At 43.1% G+C, this 16,029-nt stretch overlaps 1 protein-coding gene across 7 annotated transcripts in view; it reads left to right on the top strand.

Moving 5' to 3' along the window:
* Positions 8,451-16,029, top strand: part of TSNARE1 (t-SNARE domain containing 1) — a 478,612-nt gene continuing 471,033 nt past the window's right edge. For 4 of the 7 annotated variants that reach the window (XM_021387367.1, XM_021387368.1, XM_021387366.1 and 1 more), the window contains exon 1: positions 8,452-8,588. The gene's annotated coding sequence lies outside the window, so the exon portion shown is untranslated. Of the gene's footprint in view, positions 8,589-8,666; positions 14,697-16,029 lie in introns of those variants that run through there. The other 3 variants (XM_021387362.1, XM_021387365.1, XM_021387364.1) reach the window with 3 other exon arrangements.

The raw sequence follows: 16,029 nt of genomic DNA, 5'->3' as shown, positions 1-16,029 counted from the left end.
AGAAGCCAGCGCAGCTGAACAGAAGAGTAAAGGCTGCTATTAGAAATTAGAAGGCATCCTTCAAAAATTTAAAGTGGTATCAAAAAAAAAAAAACCAAAAAAAAAACAGAATCAGGAATTCTGGTAGATTAAAATAAAATGTAACAAGGCAGGACAAAAAAGATTGAGGAGGAACCAATGAGAGGAAAAAAGACATACAAATTCCTTTTTCCAACACATCAGGTGTGAAAAGCCTGACTGTAAGACCAATTGGTAGCATCTGTATAGAAGAATCACTTAGAGACAAAAGAGATCACTGCAAAATATCCATGCAAATTCATTGCAGTGGGGCTTACTACAGAAGAAACTGGAGTGATAATCATGGACCTTGTTTGAGGGGAGAGATCCAGCCAAAAGCCTGCCTGAAATTGTAGCAAAGGTAGAGATTAGAAGGAAAGAATGAGCACAGACAAAACAGCAGGGCTAGACATATTTATCCAAGAGTCCTACAGAAAATCAAAGATGAAATACCTGAATTATTAACACCGATGTGCAATGCACCTCTTAAACCTTCCCTAGTATGAGAAGACTGGAGAGGATCCAGGAGAGATCCAGGGAACTGAAAAGTATGTAAGTCTGACATCTGAACCAGATAAATTAGCTGCAACTTTGATGAAGGATGGTAAAAAAGATTTCACTACTAGGAAGTTGTGTCTTACAGATCTCCTGATATTTTTTTAATGGGTTAACAGGATTGCAGATATCAATAACCCAGTAAATAAAATGTTCTTGGCTTTCCAGAAGGGTTTAACAAAAGATGTTAAAGGAAATAAGCATCCATAGGATTAGATTATCCCCTTATTGGGTCCTGACCAATACAAACAATTTTTCAAAGGTAGGAAGCAGAGGGTAGGAGCACATGGCTGATTCTTGCAGCAGGGTGTTAACCAGCAGAGTTCCTTAGGGCCTGTGCTGGCATCTGCAATATTTGAGGTAATGACCTGGAAATGGGGCTGAGCAGCAAAGTGGCAAAGTTGTCTAACAGGCAGTCATTAAAGCTAGTAAAGGCTGGACAGTACGCTTTGAGGAAGAAGTATTGGAGGGCAGTGCAGTACAACAGGAGATGAAATTCAGATTAGATAAAAGCACAGCAATGGAGAAAAACAATTATCATTTCACATACAAAATGACAATGGGCTTTGAGCTGACCCTTATCATGCAGGAACAAGGGACAGGGTTATGACAAAAACTTCTCTCCAAACAACAGCTTTGTGCTCACTAACAGTGGGAAAAAAAAAAAGTCTCTTACACAGAACTAATTATTCAGAAAGAGATTACAATCAAAACAAAGTGTATCATCATGCAATTGCAGCAACCTGGGGTTACCCACATCCTGAAAAAAAAGTGCAATTCCACACCAGGCATTTCAGAAAGACTACAACTAAAAATGATGCAGATAAGGATGAGAAAAGGCAGAAGCCACCTTCCTCGTGGGCAATGTTCAGATTAGCTGAACATCCTTGGCCTCGAAGAGACAGTTTGAGTGGCTCATACTTGACGGCATATTCATGAGTAGTTTCTTCTGGTGCAAGGAGAAATGTCTTCCTGTGAAACCAATGGGATTCAAAATAAAGTCAGTCTTTCATGCAGCCAGTCCTAGACACAAAAAATATGAATGACATTTTTCACAGATTTAAGTGTGGGTGAACAGATGGAAGAGACAATCCGCAGGGACCACAACAAGGTGAGGTAAAACTCACCTTGAGGGTGAGAATAGTTGGAGGCTGGTAGAGCGCTCAGATATCTCCTCTGTGCTTTACTTCTACTTTGACATTCACTGACAGGCACTGGTGGAAGCAAAATGCTGGGCTGAATGGATCTTGGTCTGAAACAACAGTGATGCTCTAAAGTTCTAAAGTTACAACAGAAAGTAGAATGGAGTAGTTGCTCCCATTTCCCTAGATCTTCTGATTCCTAGATTTAACAAGCTCATGTATTTCAATCTTTATTCATAGCCACCTTGTCTAGATTTCTGACCTTTTTTGCTGTTGTTTTGTAGATTTTCTCTCCCTGTTTTAAAGTGTGGGCTGAAAGCTTGACAAAACTACATCCAAGTCCTTATAAACCTTGGGAAAATTGCATTTTCTCCATGTTTCAGATCTGCACATTTGTACCATCGTATCTCAAGATGATGTTTCCTTTTTTTTCCAAGCAGAGTGACAGTGCCAATGCTGCAAATATAGGGAGAGTAGATGAAGTTTCAAAAGGGCTCACTGAGGTACTGGAAACAGTTAATCGCGACAAAAAGACTTATACAGTCAACTCTGCTCAGCTTTTCTGTTTCGGAGACTATCCTTCAAAGATAGAGTTCTACCATACCGCTCAATTCACTCTTTAATCTCCAAATAATATCTTGAGGACAGTCTGTTTTGCTATATCCCACTGATTACTGTTTGACACTGTAGTCACATCGAAACCAAAATTTTTATTTTGGAAAAATGCATAGAATACTTTTTCATATTTTTGTTTAGTTTCATGCTAGGTTTACTTTCTGATTTGCCTTTTGCTTGCCTTTCATCAGTGAATCTCCAAAACTTAGCATTCTTCTTTGGGCATTTTTAAAATATTTATGTCTGAAATGAAAGGTTTTATTGTATTTCTCAGTACAGTATCATTATTTAAAAATGATTGTGTAGCAGTTCCCTGAACACTGAGGGAATCTGTTGCAAGAGATGTAGCACCAATGCGCAAAAACCAATAAACTTTTCCACCCAAAATGTGTAATTCTGTATAATAGCTGAGTGAGACCACAGGTAGAAAGGACAATTCTTGACTTAGTAGTGATGATATCTGCAGCTCTAATAACAGTAACCAAATACAGACTTGATTCTGGTAGCAGGAATTTAGTTTTAGAATCAGGCAACAAATGAAACATTTATAGGTTAAATGAGAAATACAAATAAACAAAGTCAGTTTTCCCATTTTCTAAGAACCTATGTACATACTTGTATTTCAGGGTTCCTTGTTCTGCTTACTTGATGTGCTTAGGTGTTTCACAAGGATACTGTGCATGATAAAAGGGAGGAATTCAATTATTCATTGGATAATGGGATGTCATAGGGCATACGTGGGTACTAAGACTTTGACATCTGAAATCTCCCTTAATTTCTGCAATGCTCTCCTTGAAGGTTGGACTTCTAACTCCCATACTGCAGCTTATCACACGGGTCAAGCTATTCTTCAGATTATACATGTACAGCAGCTATGGCACTACTCTCAAGAGAAAAGTAAAAGGCCCTTCCACATATTTGCACATATCTGGACACTAGTATAGCTTATTTTTTTTCTTTCTAGATTGAAGCAAACTATCAGGGGAGCTAGGCAGAATGAGGGATTTGTTCAGAAGTCCATTAGTTAGCTCTATGTTTTGCTCCCCTCTAGCTTGGTTTAGCCATGCTCCTTCTCTGTGGTGTTAAGACAGTTGCACTCAGCATGTGCTCCTTTAGCTCTGTCAACACTAATTTAAATTGCCATTCATCATCCCTGCTCAGATTGGTGAGGAGTTCAGTTTAATATCTCTAGCTTTCATAAACAAAGATGATTACCAGGATTACTGGGAGTATGGGACACGCTTTACTGATGAGGAGATTGACTTATCACTGCATCAGACACAAAGATTTTATTTTCGTTTGGGTCTTTTCCTAATACTGACATAATAATACGTTTCTACATAATGAAGGATTAAATACAATGATGCTAAGATAAATCTAGGCATAAAGACCCTAAAAAATCTAGGCATAAAGATATGCCTGGGTGTAATCAAAAGAGGAATGCAGTACAAAGTATTGAAAATAGACTCCTTATTGCTTGTGAATCCTCCTTGTGACATATCAGACCTGCCAGATAGTCACCAGCTTGGGACATGCATAGCTGCCATTGCAGTACTTGATGAAAACACCTGTTTTATGTTAGAATCTGCTAGGTCCTGGAATACAAGTCTCTCTTGGACTTTAAATAGACTGAAATAACGCTGTTCGGGGATTAGTTGGCATTCTCCAGCCTCCTTTTATTGTTGCTATAATATCTTTTTTATTAAATTGCTCACAGGTAACAACATACAGATATGCTGCGATAAGCTCTGTGAGCTGTACTGTTTTCAGGGAATCTTAGGTCACCGTCATGGAGCTCTGAAAGTGGAAAATAAGAACCCGCACTGAGACCAACTTCTATTTGTTCCAGTGCTTCTTGCAGTTGACTGGTTTGGTATATAACACGTTTGACTGAAAAACAGCATTTTTATCAAAGGAAAAGAACAACACTTTCAGCTGTTCAATTGTCCAATTAATCCAGGATTGAAAAGATAAGTGGTACTGAAAAACAGCTATATTTTGTCTGGCAGTCTTCAGAAAAGCTATAATTCCTGTACAAGTATTATGGATAATGCAGGAAAAACAGCAAAAGGAGGCAGCAGTCTGGAAAGAGGAGAAAGGAGAACGTTTCTCCTTGAGATCTGTAAAGAAATTGGAGCAAATGAGGAAAGGAACTGCTGAAAAGAAGCATTTTTGGACAAAAGTGCAAGATTCTTTAGGCACAGGAGACAATGAAAAAAACTATACTAAAATATAGTTCCTAGATTATTTTAAAATCTGGAGGAATTGATGTATACACACTTCAGACAAGTATTTAGGGTTTGTTCTTCATGTTGTTATAATAAGTTGCTGTTAATTCTTCCTTTAATGCTCTGGTAGACATCCTGGCTGTCATGTTTATATGGCTACTGGGAGGGACTCAACAACTGTGGGTGAATGTGATAAATTAAGCAGTAATTAAAGCTTTCTTGTGATACACCATTTAATTACCTCTCTTTTCCTGCACATACCAACATTTTTCAGCGAATTCAAAACAACAGAAAATTAATAGCAGCTTTGATTTTATGAGAAGCAATGTTAGGACCACAAAACAAATTATAACTTGAGAGACCCAAATGCCAATTCCTCACTCTTCATGGAAATTATTCTTTGTACTCTCCTGGTCTGTGAAGAAGTTCTGTAGAATTTATTGGGAATGAAAGCCCACTGGGTTATACATAGGAATATAATATGATCTAACAAAAATTTATATTTGTTCTTCTTTTTTTTTCCTACACTGTAACTTAATAGGAGATATACTGTTCTTTTAATATTCTCAAAGATATTTGACCATTGTAGATTTACCATTTTCTATTGAATTCTTGATAACATTTTCATAAGAGTATGACTTGCTTTATCATACATCAAACAAAGAAACTCATCAGATGATATTAAAAAAATGACAGTGGAAGTTGATTAAGAGCCAGGAGGTATTATTACAGCAAAACCAAATAAACACAGCTCAGGAAAAAGTGATCTAGAGAACATGAGGATAACCTTTCTATAAATGCTTTAATAGCATAGCTCTGGAAAGGTTATGATTTAAGGTGATTCACAAAACAAACTTGTGAGTCAAAAGGAAACACTTTTCAAATAATGGAAGGAATCTCCTGAAGACACAACCATCTAACTGGATAATAGTGTCACTGTCAATCCCTTATTGCTATGGGATGGAAAAAAAAGCTATTATTATTATGTTTTTCTCAATTCAAGGGACTAGATGACCTTTAAGTATCCCTTTTCAACTCAAACCATTCTATGATTCTATTCTATGATTCTACGAAAACTAGATCAATAAGCAACTGGTGATAACAAGGACCAATCCCAATATACACAAAATGATTGCATGTAAAGCCCTAAGTTCTCAGAAGAAAAATATCTCAAGAGATATATGGTATTACTTTTGTATAAATAACACACATATTGATTAAGCAGTACTTCTCCAGCTCCAAAATGCAAAACAAGCAAGATGTAGAGACTGCAAACCAAAGCAGAGTTTTATCCCACTGTAATTGCTATGGTTGCTCTCCCCAAGAATACTTTGTCTTTATCGTGTATCAGCACATGATTATATATATTTTTATTTACTTTCATGAGGCTTCCATCAAAAGTAAACACGACTTGTACTGCAAATTATTGGACTGTCCTGAATTTTGATTCATGTACTTAAACTGCAATTTCTGCTTACTGTAGGATTAACCTGTTCTTCCCTCCTCCTCAATGGCTTGCTGACTCCCTCAGCAAGAACCAAGTGTGTTGCACGTGTAAGTGCAGCCAGGATTTTGCAGACAGCAGGTAGGACAGCTGTATTTCATTCTCAGTGCCTTTCTACAGGCCTTTACCCTCGGGAGTGTCTTTCGAGGCCACACAAGTAAATGATTTACCAATGCAGTGAAAGATCAAGAATAAAATGCTCTGATAGTGGTTTGGTGCTGTAAAACCCTTAAGTTTATGGAAGCTTAGGTGGCCCCTCAGCCCTTTTAAAACTTTTTTTGGCAAGGCTGCTGGTGCAGAATTACATTTCTGAAAAGGCAGCTGGCTTGTAAACCCCCTGTAAAAATGAATTGTCATTTAAAGGCCTTATCAAGAAAATCCTTGCTTCATAACTCCTTCTGCAAAGCCAACCACTTCCAGCTCGCTTAAGTAAAGCTGCTGTCACTTAGCAAATAAAGAGCAATTCCTTGCAGGTACAGAGAGAGTTGGAGCTATTTTCTAGTCCACCAAATGATCTGTCATAGAATCATCATTAAGGTTGGAAAAGACCACTAAAATCATGTAGTCCTACTGCCAGCCCATCCCCATCATGTCCCTCAATGCCACACCTACACTGTTCTTGAACACCAGGGATGGTGGTGACTGTACCACCTCCCTGGGCAGCCTGTTCCAATGCCTCACCACTCTTTCTGAGAAGAAATTTATCCTAATATGCAACCTAAACCTCTGTTGGTGCAACGTAAAGCTGTTATGTCTTTTTCTATCACTGTTACGCGGGAGAAGAGCTTGACTCCCACGTCACTATAACCTCCCATCAGGGAGTTGTAGAGAGCTCTAAGGTCTCCCCTGAGCCTCCTCTTCTCCAGGCTATATAATCCCACTTCCCTCAGCCGCTCCCCACAAGACTTGTGCTTCAGACCCTTCACAACTTCGTTTCCCTTCCCTGGACACGCTGCAGGGCCTCAATGTCTTTCTTGTAGTGACAGGTCCAAAACTGAATACAGTACTTGAGATGCGGACTCACCAGTGCTGAGTACAGGGGACCATCACCTCCCTGGTCCTGCTGGCTCCACTAATTCTGATACAAGCCAGGATGCCATTGGCCTTCTTGACCACCTTGGTACACTGCTGGCTCATGTTCAGCTCGAGATCCTTTTCCTCTGTGTAGCTTTCCAGCTTCTCTGCCCCAAGCCTGTAGCACTGCATGCATGGGGTTGTTGTGACGGAAACTAAAGACCCAGCATTTGGTTTTGCTCAAACTCATCCCGTTGGCCTCAGCCCATAGATCCAGCCTGTCCAGATCCTTCTGTAGGGTCTTCCTATCCTGAGGCAGACCAACACTTCCTGCCAACTTGGTGTCACCTGCAAACTTACTGAGGGTGCACCCCAACCCCTTGTCCAAAAAAGATATTAAACAGGGCCAATCTCTATACCGACCCCCAAGGAACACCATTCATGACTGGCCACCAGCTGATTTTACTCCATTCATCCATCAGACTCCATGTGCTGGACTGGCTGTGTTAAACCACACCTGAACCTGCATACAAGTTGTAGTGTTTTGAACAGCACTTCACCCACAGCTGGTGCTTTTAAGAGCAGCAGTTTGGCGGTTTTATTTGTTTCTGACTGTATGCTGCATAGCTACAGAATGCACAGCCGTATCCTCAGAGTTCACCTAGCTGTCCCTAGCAGGAATTTCTGCCTGAGATTCAACGAGAATCAGCTCATCCTGTGCTGGAACGAGTCCTCAGGTGTTGCGAAGAAACCACACCACTGAATGAAGAGCCCCAGAGCAAGAATTTTGGGTTAGATTCACCTCACGGACGGCCTCTGAGCTGGATATAGAGATATTCAGAGTATGGATTTAATTAATGAATACAGCAGGGGTGCACAACGGCTAGTGAGGCATGGCAGGGCTGAGGAGAGCTGGCTAAAGAGAAGCAAGGAAAACCACACAGGAGGCAGGACAGTGTGATCCCTGAAATGCTGAAAGCGCAACAAGCACAGCAGAGGAGAGGGATATCGAGGAATTGAGGCAAAAAAAAAAAAAATTAAGGTAGGCTGGGAGGCTGCAGGGGAAGCCCTATCACGGGGGGGGGCCGCTGGAAGAAGATGGGAAAGAAGAGAACGGTGACAGAACAACGCCAGCTCGTAGCTGAAAGAAAACACACCGCGCCAGCGCACCGCCCTGATGGAAAATCCCCCGAAGCGAGAAAGGGCGGGAAGCACTGAGGGACGGTGGGCGGACGGCGAGGGGGGGGGCTGCCACACTGCATTCTGATTGGCCACTGAGGGGGGAAGGAGGCGTGGCGCCGTCTCGCGGTGCCCGCTGGGAGTTGCAGTCCTCTGCGGCACCTGAGGGGCCATGGGAGGGCCGGTGGAGGACTCCGGTGGGCGGAGGCGAGCACGTGGTCAGGGCGGGGCCCCGCGCCCCGCGATCACGTGATGTTTGGGTGCCGGCGGCACAGCGCGGGCGCGCGGCGGCAGGTGAGGGCAGGCGCGGCGGCGGGACTGTCCCCGCCCCCTCCCCACCCCGGGGCGCGCGTTCACGCACGCATGTGTATGCATATGTGTGTGTGCGCGGCCCGGGGATGGCACCGGGGCGGGGGGGGGGGGTTAACCTAAGGACGTGCCCGGTTGGGGGTGTGCAGCGTGGGACACGGGTGGCATTGCACAGGGGCGCGTGGTTGCGAGCGGCGAGCAGGGCTGGCCTTGCAAGGGGTGTGCATGTGCAGTTGCAGGCTGGTGTTGGCCTTGCACGGGGTTTGGGAGGGTGTTTGTAACCTGGGAGCAAGGCCAGCATTGCACGGGGTGTGCATGCACGAGGTGTGCATGCACGAGGTGAGGTCTCTGGCTTGCCTTGCATGGGGGCATGCATGTGCAAAGTAGAGTTTCTGGTTGGCGTTGCACAGGGCGTGCATGTGCGAAGTAGGGTCTGTTGTGAAGCATTTGAGTGTTTGCAAGCTGGGAGCAGGGCTGGCCTTGCACAGGGCATGCGTGTGCAAGCTAGAGACTTATTGGCCTTGCACACGGTTTATGTTCATGCTTGTGAGCTGGGAGGAGTGGTGGCTTGTCATGGGGTGTGCGTGTTGAAAATAAGGTCTGTGACTTGCCTTCCACAGAGGCGTGCATGTCCAAAGTAGTGTCTGTGGCATGCAGTTCGGGTGTTTGCAAGACGAGAGCAGGGCTGGCATTGCACTGGAGACTTGCACGGGGCCTTGCACATCCCTGTCTTGCACAGGACTGGCCTTGCATACAGCATGCACGTGCAAAGTAGAGACTTGCTGGCTTTGCACAGGGTTTATTTGTGTTTGCAGCCTGGGAGCAGGACTGGCCTTGCATGGGGCATGCATATGCAAAGTAGGGTCTGCAGCATGGAGTTTGTATGTTTGCAAGCTGTAGGAGAAGAGCTGATCTTCTACAGAGTATGCACATGCAAACTAGAGACTTGTTGGTCTTGCATAGGGTTTGTGCATTTGTAAGCAACTTGGGGACAGGGCTGGCCTTGCTCGGGGATGTATGCCAAGAGGAGCATGAATGCTTCAGTGGCAGCAGTGGGTTCAGCTGGTGCAGGGCTCCAAGGCATGTGCATACCCAGTGCGTCTTAGGAAGCCTCTGGGCATGAGTGTTCTTTGCATTCTCAGCCCATGTGGCTGTGAATCAGCTGCTGGGATGGAAATGTCATCCTCAGACTTGTAAACAAATATTTTTGGGAAAATGTAGGTAGGGGAACAAAAATCTCATTGAACAGAGAAAGCACTGCTCCTGCCGTAGTCCTTGGCCAACTTTGCAGAACCTTTTTTGTTGTTGTGTTTGTACTTTAAAATGTATGAAGATGAGTTTAGTCCTAGATGCACGGGACACCATCTGGGAAACTCTGTTTCATTGTCTTTGTGTGCATATCAAAAAAGCAGAAGGCTTTGCAACCTAGAAGTGTGTTTTTCTTCTGCCTCGCATGCATGGAACGTAAACTGAGAAACCTTCGTCTGTTTGTATTTTAAATGCACTGTGATATTTATAGCTCAGGCCGTGTCTTCATGTATGGGAACACAGAACACACATGTGCTTATTTGTTTGCAAACTTGGAGATGGCACGTGTGCACTGCAGGATTGCAGTCCCAAGACTTTGCTTATCAAGCTGGGTAGAAATGTAGGATTGCATAGAATTGGAGAGATACTGGTGCTGCGTGTTCTGGGGGCTTACTTGGAAGCTTTTCCCTTACCTCCCTCTCCTTTATTCATCTAACAGAATCATAGAATTTTTTGAATTGGAAGGTACCTTTAAAGGTCATTTATTCCAACTCCCCTGCAGTGAACAGGGACACCTACAGCTAGATCGGGGTGCGCAGAGTCCTGTCCAGCCTGACCTTGACTGTCTGCAGGCGTGAGCCATCCACCACCTCTCTGAGCAACCTGTTCCAGTGCCTCACCACTCTTAGTGTAAAAAAATTTCTTCCAGTCATCTCCAAGTTGGTCTCTGGCTATTCCCAGGGTGCTGATGACGCACTGATTCCCTTTCTCCAGACATCAAGTGAGCGGGAAATAACATCCTCTGCTCCCTCCCAAGCCTTGCTGTTTTGCTGTGTCTGTTGATGCAATTGAAAATAAAAAGCGCAAGCGCCGATAATGTGGCTTTACAGGATGTGGGAAACACTGAGCTCAAGTGTAAATGTAATTGTGCATCTTCTGCAGTCCTGGCTGCTCAGTTACATCTCCCTCCCTGCTTTCTGCTGATTTGTGTCTAAAATGAGGAGAGCAGGAGCTTGGAAAAACTTCTTGGATGTGGAGCCTTTGCCTTGCATCTTAGAATATCGCAGAATCATATAAATATAGAATATCCCAAATTGGAAGGGATGCACAAGAATCACTGGGTCCAATTCCTGGTTCCACGTAGGACCACCCAAAATTCAAACCCTGTGTCTGAAAGTGTTGCCCAAGCGCTCCTTGAAATCCAACAGCGTGGGTCTGTGGCCACTGCTCTGAGGAGCATGTTTCATGCCCACTGCCCTCTGGTGAAGAGCTTTTTCCTCATACCAGCCTGACCCTTCCCTGCTTCTAATGAAGGGTGGTGGAGACCCTGGACCATGAGGGTTTGGACATCTGCCCGTGCAGCTCCTCTTGGATAAGTTGCTGGAGCACCTTGCTTTGGGATTGCAGAGATGCTCTGAGGATGAATGCTGGAAATCTGGTGTTTGGCACTTCCCTAGTGTTGGCCTTTACTTTGCTCAAAGGATTGCAAATGATGCCGAGAGTGAGAGCGAAATTTGTGTGCTGTCCTTGGCTCATGGCCCAGATCTGTGGGTGGAAAGTTGAGTGTGTGAATGATACAGGGCTATATAGACTTACAGAATCATTAAGGTTGGGAAAGACCACTGAGATCATCTAGTCCAACCATCAACCCATTGCCACCATGCCCACTTAACCATGGGTGATGGAGTCACGGTCCCTGGAGGTGTTCAAGAAATGTATAAATGTGGAACTGAGCGATACAGTTTAGTGGGCATGGTGGGGATGGTTAATGGTTGGACTTAGATGATTTTAGTGGTCTTTTCCAAACTTAATGATTCTATGATTCCCTGCCAGCAAGATGCGTATTCTGAGGCAAGAAGTCATTCTTGCGTATCTTCAGAAGTCTGCACATTGATATTACACCACTTAAAATCTAATTTAAAAAAAAAAAAAAAAAGCAAAGAGGAGGCAAGCTGTAAATGAATGAGTCTATCCTTCCCCTTGCTTATAAATATATATCAAATGGTATTTTGAATTGCTGATTCTTCTGGGAGTTCAGGGATATTTAAATAGCAAATGGGAAAGGGTAAATAATATCAAGATAAAAATAAATGCTTTTGAGTCCCTGCCTGTGCCATAAATGCATTCTGCTCTATGAAAATTGAAAGAACTTTAAGAAAACTAATTTACTTTTGCTGTTTTTGTCTTCCTTTCTTCACTTCCACTAGATTGAGTGGGCAGATGGCTTTTGCTTGGCTTTTGAGGCATCTTCTGGGGTTGCTGTCAGCGTGAGTAATAGTGTAAATCTGTGACACCTGAGGGCAGGAGGAGCCTTTGTATGTGTTTTGCATAGGGTTGGAATCATCAAGATGAAGCTGCTAACAGCAGAAGGGACCTGTGTGTCCATGTCTGATGCTGTGCTTGAGACCTCGTGGTTGGATGGGGTCCATGGATGGATGGATGAGGCCCATGGATGATCAGAAGACTGAGTCCTTCCATGTGGTCTGTGTATCTTGCAAAGCAGATGCATGTGCCTCTGGTGGCACTCAAATTTCATCCAGATATTTAAACATGAGCTTAATTCACAAAATGAAGCACTGCAGTGTACTGAAGCTCTGGTGCTTGCTAGCTTAAGATTGCAGTGCTTCTCCTCAGGCAGCATCCTCAGTCCTTCAAACTGCATCTTTTTTGCAGCCTACTTTTTGACTCATGCATTTCCTCAAAATCTGGCTAGACACATGCGTTGGTGCTGGCAACAGCGGTGTTAGATGTTACAGGGATGAAGGATGCTCGTGCCCATTGCTTGATGTTGAGTGCCCATGGAACTGTGTATGAAATTGATACTGCAGCTCTGGCTGGAAGCACATGCTGTTTTGCTGTCAGAAAGGTTATTTGTGTTTTTTAATAATGCACTGCGTTTCTGCCAAAGGAATATGGTCAAAATGGGAATCCTGCTCTATTTTTCTGCTCGTCTTGCAAATGCTGGCAAGCAAAAGGTTGTGAAGAACTTACATCCCTGTATCTTACCTTTTAAAGGAAACTGGCTGGGTTAACCTGTTTTGCATAGACTTCTGTTTGCAATATGAAATGACAAGAGACTCAGATATGATATGAAGGAACTCCCTAACTTGTTCATAGATGCTTTGGAAAGAAAAAAATTGAACAACTTGATGAGGAGCTGTGTGGTAGAGTCTATATATAAAGCCACGAATGCTGTTTAGCTTTCTTTTTTTCTTTTTTTCCTCCCAGAAAGCCCTTTTTATTTACCACTTGCATGCGATAGCTCATGACTGTGACCACAGTCAGCATTCAGTGGCGCTCACGTGCCCTCAAATTAGGAGGAAAAAGCAGTTTTTTGGTTCTATTTGGAGAACACAAGGTACTGTCTCACTAGGCTTGCAAGCAATGCAATGGTGGCTTCAAGCTTGGGTAAAACTTGCTGTAGGGAAGTGTGGGCAGTTTGCTGTCTGTTCGGTACAAAGCATCATCTGAGACTTTCATGGAGGGGGAAAGTGTTGGTATGTAGAAAAGCTGCTGTGAGTGGTGTTGCTAGAGGTTGGAGATGATAGAGTTTTTTTTGAAAGGAAGCATTTTCAGTGTGAGTGAGCAATTTTCCCTCCCCAGTGTTATTCAGGGAACGCCACATAACATCCAGATTTCCTCCTTGAATGTAGTTGTCAGCAGATAAAGAGCATTGAAATTTTCAGCGTGAATAATTTGTTCAGAAAACACATTAGCAGCAAAAAAAGAGGACTTTTTTATCAATATGAGCAGTGGCCACAACTAACTGTAGATAACTGCAAGTCCATTGAAGCTGAGTTATTAACCAAATGCTTTGCAGCATCCCTTCCCACCAAGCATGGCTCTCCTTATCCCATCTTGGAGTTTTTGTTATGCTCTGTGTTTTTCTAACTTCTGTGGTGAGAGGAACACTGCTGTGCATCAGCTTGGTGATGGGGAAGCGGGATGAGGCTGCAGGAACTCAACTGAACTACGTTGACTCACTGTACATGGTTGATTTTCTTCATTTGCTATTTATTGTGTTTGGAAAAGACCTTCAAGATTAAGTCCGAACCATCAGCCTGATCTGCTGAGTCTTATTACTAAACCATGCCAGTGCTATATCCACATGTCCCTTAAATACCTCCAGGGATGGGGACTGGACCATTTCTCTGGCCAACCTGTCCCAGTGCTTGGCAACTCTCTCCATGAAGAAATTCTTCCTTGTATCCAGTCTAAGCCTCCCGTGGTGTAACTTGAGGCCATTTCCTTGTGAGTACGGAGGAAAAAAAGACTGACTCCCCCACCTTGCTTCTTCTGTGTTCTGTACTGAGATAGCAGTTCAGACCATTATGGGCTGGCTTAGAGACTATGTGAAATGACCTTCTTTTTGCTGTGGATCTTTATTAATAAGAAACCATTAAAGAAAAATACATTAATTGCTACAACAGCCCAAAATTAACTCTGGTGAACTGTGCTTTATATTCCCAGCTGGCAAAAGAAAATACTCATGTTATTGTATGAGAGTAGTGCTGTGCATTAAGGTGTAGATTTATCTACATATGTTTGTTTACTTTTTTTTCCCCACATCTTCCATGTTGCTGCATCCTTCTGTTGGAACCTGGATATTTTCCGCTGTTCATGGAGTCATAGAATGGGTTGGATTGGAAGGGACTTTAAAGATCATCTTGTTCCAACGCCCTGTTATGGGCAAGGACATCTCCCACTACACCAGGTGGCCAAAGCCCCATCCAACCTGGCTGTGAGCAGTTTCAGGGTTGGAGCATCCAGGGCTTCTCTGAGTAACCTGCTCCAGTGCCTCACCGTCATCACAGTGAAGAATTTCTTCCTGCAAAGCCTAATGAAGTAAGAGCTAATCCTTAGTGCAGCTTTGCCTTTTTTTTTTTTTTTTTTTTGCCATAAAGGAAACAACTTTGAAAGGCAGCTTGTTGACTGTGTAAAGGATGGATGTAGAGGACTTGTGCTCAGAGCCAATGCTTTTCCTTAAGAAACTAGCTGACTCCCAGGCTGATACCAATGTGTCCTTCTATACCTCCTCCCCTAGAACTTTGTTTTTTTTTTTTTTTTTTTTTTGCCATAAAGCAGTTGATTTATGTTCCCTTGTGACACTGTGTGCTTCCTAGACTCTCCTGAGACCCTCTTAACTTTTAAAATACCTGATTTATGCACGCTTCACCATACCACTAAAGAGCCGGATGTGCAATTTATCTTTCCCAAATGTTTTGATGTCTTCTGTCTGCTTGATATATTGCCAGAAGATCTCTTACCTGCCTGTTGCTGGTGATGAGACCTCAACATTAGTCCCATCAAACATCCTGCTGCAGGCACTGACCATGAGCAGGTGTTCAGAGAATTAATAGGAGAAATTAAGTATATATAAGTATATATTATAGAAACTGCTATGTAACAGTTTGCCCAGGGAGGTGGTGGAATCATCCTCCCTGGAGGTGTTTAAGGAGAGGATACATATAATACTTAGGGACATGGTTTAGTGGGCAGTATTGGTGGTAGATGGATGGTTGGGCTAGATGATCTTATTGCTCTTTTCCAACCTCAATGATTCTGTGATAATTAAATAATATATATATTTCTCATATGTAAATGTACTGTGTGTGTTTTTGTTTGCTGGGGAGTGGAACACCATGCTGTTGGTCCCTATGGCCCCGTCAGCGGGTCGATGCAGTCAGGATCAGCCCATAGTAAATAAGCCTACCTGTGATCAAGGGATGCATGCCTAACTTTTTAATGCTCACCATCCTCTTAGGTACAGTCTCATGCAGGTTGTAAAGCTATTTGGATATCCAGTGACGGAGAAAAATTACATTCTTTTACTAAGAACATTCTTACTAATGATCAATTAAGAAGAGATTGAAACAACTATAGAACTTAAAGTTGTGTTGAAGCCACTGCGTGTTAGTGGCTCAGTTTCTCAGTGTTACGGACCTTTATCTTCCTTTAACTGCAAGTGCCTGAACATGCAAGTAGGTGACAAAATGTGGGCGTCAAAGTTCTGGAAATGCTGTCCTAAGCTTTTGGACATATTTGTTTTAGAGCGCGACTGTGCACTTTGAAAAGACCTTTTAAGCACTGACCATGCACAGCAGGAAAGTTTACTAGATATGGGTCATTTTTCTAAAAATTTAATGGCTTTCTATCCTAGCAAAGTGCCAAAACTGGT

The sequence above is a fragment of the Numida meleagris genome, chromosome 2 (genome assembly GCF_002078875.1).
Source record: "Numida meleagris isolate 19003 breed g44 Domestic line chromosome 2, NumMel1.0, whole genome shotgun sequence".
Lineage (NCBI taxonomy): Eukaryota > Metazoa > Chordata > Aves > Galliformes > Numididae > Numida > Numida meleagris.
The sequence above is the reverse complement of the archived record's forward strand: the minus strand, read 5'-3'. Positions and strand labels throughout refer to the sequence as shown.